The sequence below is a fragment of the Arachis hypogaea genome, chromosome 15, assembly GCF_003086295.3.
Source record: "Arachis hypogaea cultivar Tifrunner chromosome 15, arahy.Tifrunner.gnm2.J5K5, whole genome shotgun sequence".
Classification (NCBI taxonomy): Eukaryota; Viridiplantae; Streptophyta; class Magnoliopsida; order Fabales; family Fabaceae; genus Arachis; species Arachis hypogaea.
In genome coordinates, this window is record NC_092050.1 from 103,687,306 (window position 1) to 103,705,491 (window position 18,186).

Genomic DNA, 18,186 nt, shown 5'->3' on the forward strand with positions numbered 1-18,186 from the left:
TGTGCTTAAAGCTTGTTGATGGCTTCCCAACACCAAACTTAGAATTGATGTCTAGGGTCTTTGCAATACTCCACACAGAAAGAGAGGGTTGGACACTAGATGTTACACAGTTATCTCTCTTTTAGAGGGAGAATTGGGGTGAGGCATCTTGAATAAGATGTGATCCCGCCTAACTGTAGGGTCAGTTCTCCCTTAGCCACATTAATAATAGCATTAGCTGTGGCCAGAAAAGGTCTTCCAAGAATGACACAGTCATCCTCATCCTCTCCTATGTCCAAGAAAATGAAGTTTGCAGGGATGTGCTGGTTTTCAACCTTCACCAGGACATCCTCTACTAAGTCATATGGCTTTTTCATGGTCTTGTCTGCCATCTCTAATGAGATGTTTGCAGCTTGTACCTCAAGGATTCCCAATTTCTCCATTATAGAGAGTGGCATGAGGTTTATGCTTGACCCTAGGTCACACAGAGCCTTTTCAAGGGTTATAGTGCCTATGGTGCAAGGAATCAGAAAGCGTCCAGGATCTGGAAGCTTCTGAGGTAGCTCTTGCTAAACCAAAGCATGGAGTTCTTTTGTGAGCAGTGGAGGTTCTTCCTCCAGAGGCTTTGTACTAAATAACTTGGTATTTAGCTTCATTAGAACTCCTAGGTACCGAGCAACTTGCTCTTCCTTAGTGTCTTCATCCTCATCTGAGGATGAGTAGTCATCAGAACTTAAGCACTGTAGAAGTGCATTCAAAGGAACCTCTATGGTCTTTATGATTTCCTTTGGTTCTAAGATAGAGGGTTCTTGAGTGGAATTTAGGCACTCAAAGGGTGTGCTTTGACTGGCGTTCAACGCTAGCTCTGTCAGCTTATTGGGCGTTGAATGCCCTTGCTGTCCACCCTGACTGGCGTTAGACGCCAGTCCATCTAGCATTCTGGGCGTTGAACGCCCAGCAAGGATGTCCTTGCTGGCGTTCAACACCAGCTTTCCTGGGATGGTGGGCGTTGAACGCCTAGTGAGTGGTTCTTAATTGGCGTTCAACACCAGAAAGCCTGTCTGGTTGGGCGTTAAACGCCAAGTGAGGGGTTCCTCACTGGCGTTCAGCACCAGAAAGCCTGGGTGTTTGGGCGTTGAACGCCCAGCCAGTACTCCCTGGCTGGCGTTTAACGCCAGCTCTGCTGCCAAGATGGGCGTTGAACGCCCAGTGAGGGGTTCCTCACTGGCGTTCAGTGCCAGGGTTGCTGCCATATTGGGCATTGAACGCCCAGTGAAGGCTTCTTCATTGGCATTCAACGCCACCCCATTCTCTTCAGGTTCGGCCTCCACCTCCATGGTTATGGCCTTGCACTCTTCTCTTGGATTTACCTCAGTATTACTAGGAATAGTGTCTGGAGGAGTCTCAGGGATCCTTTTGATCAGTCGACCAACTCGTACCTCCAAGTTTCTAATGGAGGACCTTGTTTCATTAATGAAACTATGAGTGGTCTTACAGAGGCTGGAAACAACCGGTTCGGTCCTTCCGGTCCGATTTTGGGCGAAATTTTCGAAATTGATATCAAAATTCTCGTTTCGACAAGTTCTATCCTATTTTGATATTAGTTTTGCATTTTTAGCTTTCCTAATAAAAAATTCAACTTATTAACTAATTATTTACTGATTTTAGCAGGGTTTACATCCTACCCACCTAATTAGGAATTTTGTCCTCAAAATTCAGAGTGAGTTACCTGAAAAGAGGTGTGAGTAGTCCTTCCGCATCTCTGATTCAAGCTCCCAGGTATGTTCTTCAATACCAGCCCAACTCCAAGCTACTTTCACCAAGAAAACCTCCTTTCCACATAGACGCCTGATGCTGGTATCATCAATCCTAACCGGAGTTACTGGAAGCGTCAGATCTTCTCTCACTTGAACTGATTCTGGCTCTAGGACATGACTAAGATCAAAAGTGTATTTTCGAACCTGCGATACATGGAACTAGAATAACTAAGTCAGAAAGGCTCTGCTTAGAGGTTTCAATATTCCCTTGAGAAGATGGGAATGGTGGTCTGTTATTAAACCTATTATGGTACCTTCCACCTTGATTGTTATTGAAACCTTGTTGAGGTTTCTGTTGATCCTTCTATGAGAGGTTAGGATGATTCCTTCATGAAGGGTTGTAGGTGTTGCCATAGGGTTCCCCCATGTAATTCACCTCCTCCATGGTGGGTTGATCAGGATCATAAGCTTTTGCTTCAGAAGAAGCTTCCTGAGTATTGCCAGCTGCAGTTTGTAGTCCAGTCAGATGCTGAGAGATCAAGTTGACTTGTTGGGTCAAGATCTTATTCTGAGCCAATATGGCATTCATAGTCTCAACTTCATGAACTCCTTTCTTCTGAGAGATTCCATGGTTTACAGGATTTCTTTCAGAAGTGTACATGAACTGGTTGTTAGCAACCATTTCACTGAGTTCTCTTGCTTCTGCAGGTGTTTTCTTCAAGTGGAGGGATCCACCTGTAGAGCAATCTAATGAAATCTTGGATATCTCAGACAAGCCATCATAGAACACGCCTTTGATGGACCACTTTGAGAGCATGTCAGGAGGACATCTCCTGATCAATTGCTTGTATCTTTCCCAAGCTTCATAGAGGGATTCACCTTCTCTTTGTCTGAAGGTTTGAACTTCCACTCTAATCTTGCTCATCCTTTGAGGGGAAAAGAATTTAGCCAGAAAAGCATTAACCAGCTTTTTCCAAGAGTCAAGACTCTCTCTAGGTTGGGCATCTAACCATAGCTTAGCTCTGTCTCTTACTGCAAAGGGAAAGAGCATAAGCTTGTAGACTTTAGGATTAACTCCATTAGTCTTTACAGTATCACAGATCTGTAAGAATGCAGCTAAAAACTGATGTGGATCTTCCATTAGAAGTCCATGGAATTTGCAGTTCTGCTACAAAAGAGAGACTAACTGAGACTTAAGCTCAAAATTGTTAGCTCCAATGGCAGGTACAGAGATACTTCTGCCATAAAAGTCAGAGGTAGGCATGGTCAAGTCACCAAGGACCTTTCTTGGCTCCTCTTGAGGTTCGGCCATGTCCTCTGTTTCTTGTTCAAAACTTTCTGAAAGGTCTCTTTTGGAGTGTTGTGCTTTAGCTTGTTGTAGACGCCTCCTTAGAGTTTTCTCAGGTTCAAGACCAGGAGTCAAGAGGGGTTCTTTATCCCTGTTCCTGGTCATGAACAAAAAGAAAAAGAAAAGAAAGAAGAAGACTTTTTGTGCCAATTGGCAAGAAGCTCCTCCTTAAAGTGAGATGTGAAGAAAGAAGATAGAATATTTGAGAAAAGTGAAGTTGGAAGAAAGGCAAGAAGAAGAAGTCGAATGAATAGATGTGAAAAGAGAAGAAGTATAAATAGAAAAAGTAAATAAGAATTAAAATATTTTTGTTTTTATTTATTAATTATTATTTTCAAAAATTAAGTTATTAATTTAAAAAGATTTGAAAATTAGTTAATGAATTTTTGAAAATAGAAGAGAGAGAAGAGGAAGAAGTTTTCGAAAATTAAGAGAGATGAGAGTTAATTAGGAGGTTTTGAAAAAGAAGAGAGAGAAAGAGAGAGATAGTTTTCGAAAATTAAGGAAGAGAATAGTTAGTTAGGTAGTTTTGAAAAGAAGAGAGAGAAGATAAGATAGTAGTTAATAAAAGATTTGAATTTTAAAATAAGATAAGAGATAAGATAAGAAAAGATTTGAAATTAAAATTTGAAATTATTAAAAGATAAGATAAGAAATTAAAGAGTTTTGAAAAAGATATCATTTTTAAAATTTGAAATTTGAAAAAGATAAGATTTTTTTGAAAAAGATATGATTTTTATTTTTTTTGAGAAGATTTGATTTTTGAAAACTTGACAACTAAGATATGATAAGATAAAAATTTTAAAAATAAAATCTGAATTTTTAATCAAAAATTTCGAAAATTAAGTGAAAGATAAGATAGAAAAGATATTTTTTTTATTTTTGAATTTAATGATGAAAGAGAAAAACACACATAGACATAAAACTTAAAATTTTTAGATCTAGCACCCCTAATTTTCAAAAATTTTGGAAGAAAACACAAAGGGACACCAAACTTAAAAATTTTAAGATCAAAACACAAAAAAGACTCAAGAACACCTTAAAGACTAACAAGAACACAAAGAACAAAACTCAAAGACTCAAAGAACACAAAGAACAAAACTCAAAGACTCAAAGAACACAAGAACATAAAAAAATACCAAACTTAAAATTTTTAGAAAATCAAATACAAATTTTTGAAAATCCAAAGAAAAATAACAAGAAGACACCAAACTTAAAGACTTGACATAAGATTTAAACAAATAAACTATTTTGAAAATTTTTTGAAAGAAAGACTTGAAGAAAACGCAAAATTCAAGTAAGAACAAACACAAAAGACTCAAAACAAGAACAAAAATTAAAAAAAGAAAATAAAAATATTCTTGGAAAGCTTTTTTTTTTCCAAAAAATTAGAGAAAAAGAAAATAAAAATAAAAGACTCAACATGAACACATATTAAACAAAGAAAGGACAAATATTTCTTGTAAAAGGTTTAAGAAGTTTTGGGATTTGAAAAACAGGAACATGCAAGACTCAAACCAAGAATAAAAATTGAACAAAGAAAAGAAAAATATTTTTAAAAAGCATTTTAAATTTTTCAAAAATTAGAGAAGAAAATAAAATCAAAAGACTCAAATAAAATAAAATAAAATAAATTACCTGATTTAGGGAACAAGACATTCCGTCAGTTTGTCCAAACTCGAACAATCCCCAGCAACGGCGCCAAAAACTTGGTGCGCATGAACCCCCACACCTTCGTACAGCAGTACCAGCAAGTGCACTGGGTCGTCCAAGTAATACCTGGGCAAGTCAGGGTCGATCTCACGAGGATTGTGGTTTGAAGCAAGCTATGGTTATCTTGCAAGTCTTAGTAAGGCGGAATTAGTAAGTTGTTGGAATAGTTGTCAAATTTGCATTAAAAGGAAATTGGATGTAATATTCTGTAAATAAAAAGGAATCAATAACAGGGATAAGGTAAAGGATCGGAGTTGCTTTGTCTTTCTGAATTAACTCCGGTATTACTACTCTCTTTGCTTGTGAGTGATTTCTTCAATGGCAGGCTGTATGTGATTGACACTGGTTTGAGCAGCTGCCAATACTCCTCCAGATCTGAATCCCAGGTTTAGTGCGGATCCATTCTGATTGAGGGTGAGCTCGTACAGTCCATTCTCCTTAATGATCATACTCAAAACGCCACAGATAAGGTCGAATCTTCCAGATCAGAAAATGCTGCTTCTATGGATTCTAGTCTCTACCACAGTGACCCTAATCTCCCCGGAAATCGACTAAACTGATGTCTTGAAAAGTCCCCAACGAAGGTGTGGAATAGCCGTCTGAGAGACGTATATTCAAGCTGTTGGTTCATCATTGTCCGATGAAAGACGCACTCTGAACCCATGTAGATGCGGATGTTTGTCAGGCACGTTCGACATAATGTGATGAACAGAGCTGATTGTCACTGATCATCCTACTCACCACATTGAAGTATGAATATACATCTTAGAATTAATCAAACACAGATCGAAGAGAAATAGTAGTACTTTTATTAATTCATAGGACTCAGCAGGGCTCCTCTCCTCAACCTAGGAGGTTTAGAAACTCATACCGAAAGTAAAATACAATGTAAAAACGTGTATGGTATGCGAATATGGTGATTAAAGGTCTGAATAACATAAATTTAATCCCTTAAATACTAAACAGATGACTAGTAAGGGTAAAATAGTCTTTTTAGTGCTAAAATCCACTTCTGGAGCCCACTTGGTAAGTGTTTGGGCGAAGCTTTGATGAGATCCATGTGCTATGATGTCTCTTGGGTGTGGAACGCCAGCTAGGGGGTCCTCATTGGGCGTTTGGATGCTGGTCTCTGCTTTTGGGTGCTGGACACTTGGAAGGGGGCAGGAAGCTGGCATTGGATGCCAGTTTTGGGTCTTCTAATTCGAAGCAAAGTATATATTATTATATATTGCTAGAAAGCTTTGGAAGTCAGCTTTCCATAGCCGTTGAGGGCGCTCCATTTGGACTTCTGTAGCTCTAGAAAAGCTCTTTCGAATGTAGGTAGGTTAGATCCAGACAACATTTGCAGTGCTTCCTCTGTCTCTAAATCAAACTTCTGCTCCAGCTCCTCAATTTCAGTCAGAAATTACCTGAAATTGTAAAAAAACACAAGAACTCATAGTAGAATCCAAAAATATGAATTTAACACTAAAACCTATAAAAACTCAATAAAAACTAAATAAAAACTACTAAAAATTATATGAAAATGATGTCAAAAGGCGTATAAAATATTTGCTCATCAATATACCCACTCAACTATTCACAACATCAACCAATTTTATTCAATCCTATCTTAAGGAAAATTAACCTAGGCATTCATATAATTTTACATAATGCCTACTTGAAACTAAAATCCTACCTCTAGACGGCGGTTCCTCCAACACTTTGCTTTCCTCCGACAACTCTAATGACCACCAAAATCTCATCACTTTGATTTGCAACTCAATTCCACCAAATCAACAACAAAACCAATTTCAAACAAGCCAAGCTAATCCATATAATCTAATCACAATAATAACTCAATATTCACTCTAGGGTTCTTATTAAAAATGTTTAGATATAATTGAAGAGAGATTCAAGATGAACGTGTGACCACAAACGGATCGTCAATCGGTGCTCCAAATTAGAAGTTTTGGAGGTTTATGTGATGTAGTAAATAGTGTTGTGTTAGGGCATTGGTTCTTCCCTCTCTTCTCTCTTCTTATGCTGAGTGTGTGAATGAAAAAGGGAGATCGGTGTTGAAATGGCTAAGTGGGGAGAGGGGGGGTTATGTGTGGGCCTTGGGCCCATGTGTGGCCCAAATTCAATTTTTTGGCGCATTGGGCCCAACTTTGGGCCAAAACCTTTAAGATAAGTGTTTTAATTCGTATCCTAATTATTTTACTTCTTCAAAATATAAATTATAATTTCTTAACCTTCTTTGTTCATAATTAATTTATTAATTATAACTTAACCAGGTTTTACATCCTACCCACCTGATTAGGAATTTTGCCCTCAGAAATTAATTACCTGTAAAGAGTTGTGGATAGTCTGCCCTCATATCGGATTCAAATTCCCAGGTATGCTCTTCTATTCCAGCTCGATTCCAATTTTTTCGCTTTTTCGTCCAATTATTACCATCAAAGTTAATGTCAAAAAATCGAATCCATCAATAACTTTTTTTCGACGAATTTATTATCAAATCCGTTGGTAAATCCGCGGGTAATCCTTCTGCTAACATGCGCCATTAAATCTGAAAAAAAATCCGACAGTACTTAGCGTTTCTCTTATAGTGTAGAATCTTTAGCTTTGTAAATATTGATTAAAAACTTAAAATCACAAACAAGAGTAATATGTGCTCAATATCCATAACACAGGGTTTAGTTTTGAGTTAGGAACTGTGTTTTGATAAGCATTTTAGGTAGGTTCCTTGTAAGTGAGTTGAAGTTCTATTCATAACAAAAGTTTCAAGGGGGGCATAGAGAATGAGTCAGCCTAAGATTAAGCGTCGTGTCGGTAAATATGTTTTGGTTTTTTGTCTATTATAGGAGAATAAAGATTTGTGAGATGATAATGGTTTGATTGGTCAATTTGAACGAACACTAAACATCGGTTTAGAAATTTTACAAGTTTAAAAGCTCAATTTCGTCATAGCTCTAAACTAGAATTCAACGCTCTTCAAAGTTTAGTGAAAATACCACAAATTCAAAACAAATACTGAGAGTTTAAACCCGAGTCGTTCTCCCTATGAATTACAATCGAGTGCATATCATTGGCTATGGAAAAATTGGTATTTTGAGTGCAATAAATGGGAATTTAAATAGCAAGGAATTAAAGAAACAAGCAATAAATAAATATCAAGAGAAATTAAGTTAAGGGCGATTAAGATAATTAACTAGTACAAGAGAGTAAATTCAAATGCTAAAAAGATCTTGGCAAGGATTGAGAGTCAAGGATTACTATCCTTGTCATGGACCACAAATATGACAATTATGAAGAGTTAATTCCACTTCGTCAACCTCTACACATTGAGAAAAGTCAAGTAGGCATTACTAATCTTAATCCATAAGTTCTAACTAACTTACTAATTGAATTAGTAAAAGATTAATGTTAATGGAAATAAGATTAATTAAAATATCTAAATTATCAATCAACTTGATCATTAGTAATTCAAGTTCATCCAAGTTCCCAGCCTAAGCCAAGAGTACAAAAATCTACTCTATGACTAGGTGAGGCATTTCATCAAACACTTAGAAGGCATAAACATAAAGCATCATAAATTGCAAGAATTAGTAAAATCTATAGCTACCTAATGCAAGAAAGCAATAATAACAACTCAATTAAGCAATAATCAAGCATAAAACATCAAATTGCATTAATAGAAAGTGAGAATTCAACAAGTGTTTATAAACTAAAATAGAAAAAATAGAGAAACTAGCAACAGAATTCTAGTAAACTAAGATAGTAAAAGAAGAAATTATAAACTAAAAACTACAATTAATAAAACTAAAACCTAGAACTAGAAAGAAATTTCAAGAAAACCCTTGAATTCTAGATAGAAGTTGGAGCTTCTTTGTCTAGAATTGAAGGTCTAAAACACTAAAAAAACTAAGAACTAAGATTACTTTCTTGTTCCCTCAAGAATCCTTGCTTCAAATGCTATAGAAATGAGTTGGATTGAGCCCAAAATGGGCTAGAAATCGCAATTCATGTGCCATTTTAAGTGAGTCATGCGCTGCGAGTGATGTGTACGCACGACCTATGTGTATGTACGATTGGCAAATTTTCACAACTTCATTTCTTCATTAATTCTCCACTTTTGCATGATTTTCTTCTATCTTTCCATGCCATTCTTACCTCCTAAATATTAAATCAATCAAACAAACATATCAAGGCATCAAATGGAATAAAAATGAATTAAATTTGACAATTTGAATCATAAAAAGCATGTTTCTAACTATTTAGCAATTAGGAGAAATTCACAAAAGTATGCATTTTTCATGAATAAATACAAGATAAGTTGATAAATTCCACTCTTTTCAACCCAAAAATTATTGTAAAACATGGATTTATCAATTCTCCCACACTTAAACAATAGCATGTCTTCATGTTAAGCATTAACAAAAAAAAAAAAACAAAATCAAGAGATATCAACACTTATTAAAATACAACCTATCTATATGTATTCAACTACTCTACCTACTTCTATCCACTTAGCTAAAAATAAGTTAATCTCCAAGAACATCAATGAGCATAGACGGCAAAAAGCAATATAGCAATTAATTCAATGCCATTAGTCAATTTAAATTCTAAAAATACAACAAAATAGTATTTCATGATAGGTGGAACACAAAATCAAGTAATTGAACCCCTCACCGGATGTGTTTACTCTCTAATCGTTCTATTGTATAGAGTTGATTCACTCAATTCTCTTTTAACCTTGCCTTCTAAAACTTCTTCATCTAACAATCAACAAATATTCAATGTATGCGTATAAATATCATGAGGACTTTAGAAGGTTGTAATGGGGCTAGGGCAAAGGTGAGGATGTATTTGGTTGAGTGGACTAAAAATTTGAATCTTTGATTAGTTTAGACTGCCACCTAACCTATAACAACCTACTTAATCCTAATGCAATATCCTAACTATCCATAACTCACTCACATACCCATGCATTTTTTCAATTTACATCACATGCATCTAATTCTAAAATATTTCTATGGGATATTATTTATCCCCTTTTTGTTTTTTTTAATATATACGTAATGTATATTTTTTCTTTTTTTTTTTCAAAAGATAATGCATATAGTTTCAGTATTTAATGCATGAATATGTATCCAATTTTTTAAAATTTTCAATAAAAATCTAAAATATATATTTTTCTCTATCAATGTTTCCAAATCTCTCCCTACACTTAGATGATGCAATTTCCACTAGTCTAAGCTAATTAAATATCAAATTAGGGACATTCGTGGTATTTCACTTAACGGAGTGTATGTTGTGCTAAAATTAAGAACAAAGGAGAATCTGTTAGGCTCAAAATTGGCTAACAATGGTAGATTAATAGGGTAAGGCTATTTGGGTAAGTAAGCTTATATGAACAATGACCTCAATCACATAAATGCATACATACACAAAATATTGGACATAAAGAATTAAATAAATCAAAAATCACAATTATAGATAGAACAACACACACAAGAATGAAATAATAGTTGAAATAATGCAACCATACATTAAATGCTCAAATCTCACTAGGTTGTGTGTTCTAACTCTAATATGTGTTCCACAAAATTTTTTTTCAAGCAAGTTCAATGAAGACTTTTAACTCAAACAATGGGATGCCCTAAAATATATTTTTCTTGGAAATTTATTATTCTAACCAAGTGGCCTAAAACCTAAATTTTTTTTCAAAGGATTGGTTGAGTGAGAATTAAAATTCTAGGTTCTTTTTTTATTCTTTACTATTCCAAATCATCACATGCATATATAGGAAAAATACCTAGACCTATTGTTCACATTCATCTAATCACAACTAAAAATAAAAATATATTTACAAATCATGCTAAATAAAAAATGCAAATAAAGCTCCAAATTATATACATATCAAGCAAAATACAAATAACTAAAAGAGAATTCAAAGTAACCAAATAGCTAATAAAAAAAATCTAAAAGACATAGTAATAACAAAAGTAAAATGTGAAAGTGTTTGAAAAAAGCGTTTTTACAAACAAACTGTCGCTCTAAACCTTCCTCACACTTGAATTTCGCACAGTCCTCTGTGCGCTTACTACGATTAGGGGGTCCTAGAGACTTTGTGAATTTCCATCTTCGGCTGGTGGATCTTCAGGTTGTTGTGGTTGAGGAAGAGGTTTCTCCATTCTCTATTCATCGTCCCATTTTTCTTCTTCTGCTTTTCTTTTTGCTTATGATGACTTATCCTAAAAAATATAGAACTGAATATATTAAGACACAAACACAAGTTAAGCAAGAAAGATGAGTAAATTCTAAGACAAAAAAATTATTTTTGAAGACATAAGCATAATTGAATGACAATTCCACTCTTCAATTATCCCTAGATTGCAAGTGTCTTAGAATATCACAATTCAAATCCTCAATAATCTAGGAAGCATAGATTTCTGGATTGAGGTCATAATCACTAAAATGAAGTGATTTGATGAATTTATGACATTAAGAAAAATAGTGTGTGAATTCAAAGTTTGCGCGCGGTTTAGAACTCACGCACTAGCACTTGAAAGCTATGTCACAACTACATCAAGTACGCATATATTCACTAATTTCAATGTGCCTAAGATGCTTTAAAGAACACTTGCAAGGTGAAACAAACAAACAAGCAACAAGAAACATAAGGACATTAGGCAAATAATCAAGCAATTGTGAAGGGAAATGATAAATAGGAATTAGTTGATGTGCAAATGAACTCAATGAACCAAACAAAATATGGAACTCACACATCAATCAATAACACATTTTGAAATTTGTTCGCATCACCTAATTAACATAAAGTGGAGAAACATGAGTGCTATGTAACTTAGTAAAAGAGAGATAGAAGTTGAAATCAATTACATAGCAAGAATGGTTCAATATTGCTTGAAAAGTTTTAAAAAGATGTCAATAGGCATGCTCACAATTCAATTTTTCACAATTTAAATGCAACATGCCTATTAAATTACCTAATCAATATGAAATACAAACATTCATCAATTTAAGTTCAAAATTTCAACAAGGCATAAGGGCACAAACTTGGTAATCAAAGAAATAAGCAAGATGACTGCAGCTTACAAAGTAACACAATGCATCAAATTTAAGCAATTGTGTAAATATAGATAATGAAATCAAATCACATGGTGGCTAGCTACAACATGTAATTTAGAAATTCAAAAACACTCTTGAAGAAAATTTCACAAACACTTGGTTTGCATAAGTATTAAACAAGAAAAAATCAATACGAAGCATCAATATATAATCCTAATTCCAATTCAACAATTAATACCAGCAACAAATAATACAAAAATAGCATAATACAAGTAATCCAGTAGCAACTTCTCAGCAAAACTAGCAGTAAAACAGAGAATTAACAATTCAGACAATTTCAAACAACTCCAACAACAATATTTAGCAATTCAGTGCAATAATCCAAACACTTTTCAACAATTCAGAACCTAATAACCTAATCTAACCTACCATAATCACCTAAAATCCACTAACAAAATTTCAAACTAAACTAAACATGAAACTGGTTGAAAATTAAAACTAAAATTCTGACTAAACCTAAACTAAATTAAACTAAAATTAAAGAATTAAAAATGAGTTTTTTCAAGAAACTGTAATGAAGAATAGAGTAAGAAATTAGGGAAAAAGTGAAGTTATAGTGGCAGTGACCAAAGGAGAGTGAGAGTAGCATCACCAGGTGAGCAGAGGGCTGGAGGAAGAGGCAACAACGTACGGTTGGTCGCCACAGCTCATCAATCGCACGCTGCTGCTCAGGGTGGCGTCAGCGATCACGGTGAATGGTGGGGAAGTTGATGCGCTAGGAGGAGATGGGTTTTGATGGAATGGGGAGAAGATGGCTTTGTTCAGGGAGCTTTGATGGTTTGGGTGGAGAAGAAAAAGAAGGGAAGGGAGGAGGAAGAAGAAAGAAAGGGGGAGAGGGTGATCCGAGATGGTGGTGCGTAGAAAAGATGAATGTGGTGATAGGGAGAGTGGAGAATGGGGTTGCGTGAGAGGGAGGAAGAAGAGAAAAGAGAACGAGTGGTATGGTTCGGTAATTAGGGTTTCTTTTGAACCCTTGCCCAAAGAGAGTATTGTGTGCACGCACGAAGCCGTATACACGCACTGATTAGAGGGATCAGCGCTTGTCGTGCGAAGTTTCCCCTTTTTTAAAAAAACCTAAGTTTAGAAAGGGTTTCCTAACTTATATTTTAACATCCTAAAGTCAAAATCAACTCCAAAATAAACAAATTAACTAAAAATTTGAATAATCCAATGGATCAAGAATAGTCAAATTGAGAAAAAAACTATGAAAAAAAAGAATATTTTTTTTAACCAAATGTTACTTTTAATAAGATTTTTAATTTTATTTAAATCTATCTCTACCATTCAAGCATATAATTAACAATAAAAAGCCTACCAATTTAAACTAACAACAAAAAAAATATTTACAAGAATAATAAAAAGATATGAGTTTAGGAAGGTTTTCATGGTGGGTTTTATTTATCATCCTTAAGTTGTACATGGATGAAGATCTTGTCATGGAGACTTGTGCTTGAATTCATTCTTGAATCTCCACCAATGCTTGGACTTCAATTGTTCTCCAAAATTCGAATTTGTGTGCTCCAAGCTTTAAAGAATTTTAAACAAGTAATAAGACCCAAAAATTGTTGATTGTTGAAGTGTATTCCAAGATCCCGAATTTCGGTTGTCCATCCACTTTCTTGTAGGGATGGAAAAAGGCTAGGCATCCTTCCAGGAACCTTAAAATAGGCACAGGCTCAAGCTCTTGTAAAATACTTAATATGTTAATAGGCCAGGCCCAGACTCACTAATTTGCCTTATTGGCCTGTCAGGCCTGCCTGGGCCTGTTAACACATAATTAAATATATAAATAATTTTTTTATTATTAACAAAGTTATGAGATATTTTAAATTTATTATATTTTATTATAAATATTTTTGTATATTTTAAATACTTTTAAAAGTTTAAAAATTCTTATAAATATTAAATATAACATATTACATATAAACATTTTTATTAAAAATGATTTTTTTAAAATAATATTTTTATTTTTGTCAATTATCAGACCTTTTAATAGGCTTCAAGCCAAGCCAGGCTAAATAACAAGCCAAACTTAGTACTTTAAGAAAAACCTATAGCAGGTTGCAAGCCAGCCTTAGGCCAATTAACTACATGACAGGCCAGACCTATTAAGAGCAAAGCCTGACCTGGCCTGTCTTATTTTCATCCCTACTTTTTTGTCGATCTTTATGCTTCCATTCAGATGACACAAATTTTGAATTCTCCTTAAGACTCCAAATCCTCATTCGAAATCCCTTGAATTGAGCCTTACGCCACCTCCAAAACTCAAAGATTGAACTTCCTTCCATCATGACCTTGGTTCTTGTTGTCAACCAATATTTAATGCCTTTTTGCTTAGCACCCCAAGAAGAGTTCTAAGTTTACCATCATTTCTAACAAAGCATATTGATGTGAGCCAAGAAAATTAAAGGATGAAATATTTACCCACTCAACTTATATTTTGGATGATGGCAACATAGTAAAGGAGATTTTCAATGGATGTGCCATGGTTGTTCCTACTCCCTTTGACCTTTCTTCAACAACCTCCACCTCTTGACAAGCTTTTTTCATACTCCATCTTTTGGTTATCAACTTCTTCTGCATATTCTTCATTGCTCAAAGTGTGTATTAGAGGTTGTGCACATTCCTCCTCAACACTGTTTTAACGTCCAATAGAAGAAGGTTCAACAAACTCATCAAAGTCACTTGTTGGTGCATAATCATCCTCAATGATGAAATCCATCTCTTGTTTAACTTTTCCTAACTTTTCATCCACTCCATCTGATTAAACACACTCATCCTCTACTTGTTGTAATTCACTCATCAAATTCTCTTCTTTCACTTGAGGTTTCAAGTTTTCTTCTATACCCCTCTTTTTGGTTGACTCTATTTTTGCACATACGTCCAATGGTTGTACAAGAGAAGAGAGCGTAGGTATGCTTGCGGTAATCCGATCCGTTAATTCCTTGAAGCAATCCAATTGATCTTGTCACTCTTAGATGATATACTTGAGATATTTTTGTTCTTGGAATAATGGTTAGATAGCTTCTTCCATCAAAGGTTGTGGAAAAAGAGAGGGAGGGTTATTTTAGAGAAGTTCATAGTGTGTGGGAGGTGGTTCGTAAGGATTAGAAGAATGATGATGTTGGAATGGTTGTGGTTTTAAGGGTGACTGCTGATAATGCTCATAAGGGTGGTGATAAGGTGGATATGAATTTGGGTTACATGGTGGTATTTAGTAGTAGAATGGGACTTGAGAGGATTGTGGTTGAGGAAAAGGTTGAGGATGGAATTCATGGGAATATGGTGATTGAAGTTCGTGATCACAGCAAGGACCACCATATCCATTGGATTGCTATACATTATAGGGTGAATTATGATCATAGTAGCACAGAGAAAAGGTTGTGCCATCAAGATCGTTCTTGAATCACTACAAAAAATTCTGGTTAAAACGGCGGTTATTTTGGTATTTACGGTGGTTTGAACCGCTATTATTACCAAGAACAACGGTTTTAGAAAGTGACATAATTCTAGGCGCCATTCTGGTTATTACGACGGTTTTCAATAAACCACAACAATTTTCTGGGTTAAAACAGCGGTTTTTGTATAGGTTAAAATGACGGTTCAAACCGCCATTATTCCCAAATAAAACGGTGGTTTTTGGATAGGTTAAAACGGTGGTTCAAACTGCCGTTATTTCCAGGATAAAACATCATTTTTGGTTGGTTAAAATGACATTTATGAACTGTCATTTTTACCCTAGTAGAGTGGCATTTTTGGTTGGTTAAAATGGCATTTTAAACTGCCATTTTTACCTTGACAATGGCATTTTTATTGGTTAAGACGATGTTTAAAATCGCCCTTTTTACCGTGTTAAAATGATGTTTCATGTTGTTTAAAATGGTAGTTACAAGCTGCAATTTTTATCGGATGAAAGTGACATTTTTTATCATTTAAAAAGGTAGTTTTAACCGTCATTTTTACCGTGTTAAACAAATAATTTTTTGTTTAAAATTTCACAATAACAAGAAATCATAACCTATAAACAAAATATTACGGAATGTATAAATAAAGTATTGAGAAGTTTAGCAAAAAATCATAACCCATAAGATTCAATGTCTCAGTCATTACAAGAAATTTTATGGATTCAGGTTAGCAATTAAAAAAAAATAGATTGAGAAGTTTGGTACATCACAAAACATTTTAAAGCTACTCCTGCAGGTCACAACATTCTCCATTATAGTTACCGTAGCCGCCAAAACATTAGCTCTTTGCTTTGTCACTTTCTTCACCTTAGACGAGTTTGATCCGAATGAATGTTGCCATTAATTTTGCATCCAGCAATATAGGATCTTTCCAGCAACAAGTACATGTCTTTCTGCCTTTTGTACTCTTTGTATTGAAGGAAAAAGTAACCAAGATAATCAAAATTGATTGGAGACACCTTTGCCTATTCAAATTCCACATTCATAGTCATTATTTCATACACAATCATCATAACATGATGAAGATTAATATATAGTAATTGTACCTGAATTAGAGCCCACAATTCCTAGAAAATGTGTGATGCCAGAGCAGATGCATTTGCATCTGCATATAAAGTCTCTAGATCCTCCCTAGCAACTTGTATTAATAAATCAACATATATGTTCATGCTTAATCCATGTAATATATTTTTATTAATTATGATGACTTAATCAGTTAATCCACTTCACCATGGTAACAAACCTCGTTTGGTCTCTCAGGTTGTAAGTAATGCCTGAAAAAATGGTATTGCTCGTTCCTGTTTGGGTTTAGGGTTTTGTGGAGATATATGCTAGTGAGTAGACATGATGGTAAAAGTAAAGCTTAGCATACTCTGAAATCCACATAACGCTTCTATAACAACTAAGATTAAGCGACCAACTGATAGATCCAAATACACTAACAGCAGATTTTCTCAACCACATCTGTTTGATCATTCTACTGGGGTCCCTCATATAAGCAATGACTTGATTAGTTATATCCTGTTATGAAACAATACATTATGAGTAAAATAACATGCCTCTCATATTGCAAAATCCTCAGTCCACTTTCAGAACCTGACCTGATTAAACGCATGCAATTTGCCTTTAATGGCAGCAGCACCAGTTGTCACTTATGTCATCCTCTACCATTTGTTGATTGACTTGTCTCTAAAAGATGATATTTTACAAGATACAATACAATAATGAACAGAATCATCCAGATAAACATGCATGAAGATTGTATCACAATGTTGTGAGAAAAATTCAAAAAACTAAAACTTGTCAATTATATATGAAAGAAAAAGCTAAGAATCTTAATAATGTATCGAATTGAAAAAATTCATGCCGCACAGAATTAGTATGCACTTAAAAATTACAATAATATCTCTTACGTGTTTGAGAAATCTATGACCATTCTTGATCAAAATTGTCATCCAAATTCGTAGAGACTTTCAAATCTTTTGATGCCCTCTCTAGACCTTCAAGAGAAAGGGAAAACTCTCTTTAAAAAGAACAAGAAAATAAATAAAAAAGCACCTAAAAATTGAAATATTAAGGACAAAAAAATTGAATTATCTTTAAACTAGAAAGGAGTAACCAGCCACCAAGAACTCTTCTTGTTAAGCTCTATTTTTTTGTTTGATTCAGTCATATCAGAACAAATTATTTTGGCTAAAAGAGAGGAATCACCCAAAAATATTTGTACATGATCCGTGCCACTCATTCCTATGACTGTATATTAAGCATAAAATAGATATTTTATCTTCATATGTAAGTTCCAAGTCAAGAAACACACCTCCTCTCAGAGTTCCAATATAGAATCTAAAGTCTCTTTGGAAGAAGCAATCAAATCTGAGTATGATACTCTAACATTTTCATCTGCTTCACAAAATGAAGACTTGACTGGATCCTGCTGACAATATTTCGTGTTATCATCAGTCATAAAACTCAAATATGGTGAATAGCAAATTGCATTAAATGTTAAAATTGGGATAGGAAAAGACTTGAGGTAACCTATTTGAACTTGAAAATGGCTTCTGAAGCAAGAACCTAAGCTCAAGAATTTTATACCAGAGGGCCTTGAAGACAGAAGTCAGTAATGTTAATATAAAACCAAAACAGACTCAAAAGTATATGTACATTTTACTACATGATATTATTATATTAATCATTTCCCTATTAGATGCCTCTGAGTTGTCTTCTGTTCTATGAATGAAAAACCATGTACCATGTAAATCAATTATTATGTATTTATATATATATATATATT

The 18,186-nt window shown here is 34.5% G+C and overlaps 1 long non-coding RNA gene across 1 annotated transcript; it reads right to left on the reverse strand.

Annotated features, from left to right (window-relative positions):
* Window positions 1–16,035: 16,035 nt before the first annotated feature.
* On the reverse strand, window positions 16,036–17,977 carry LOC140179522 (uncharacterized). Its single transcript, XR_011873013.1, has 4 exons — window positions 17,713–17,977; window positions 17,309–17,395; window positions 16,997–17,084; window positions 16,036–16,916 (listed from the first exon to the last, which is right to left on the reverse strand). It is a non-coding gene; the product is annotated as an uncharacterized lncRNA (long non-coding RNA).
* Window positions 17,978–18,186: the final 209 nt, after the last annotated feature.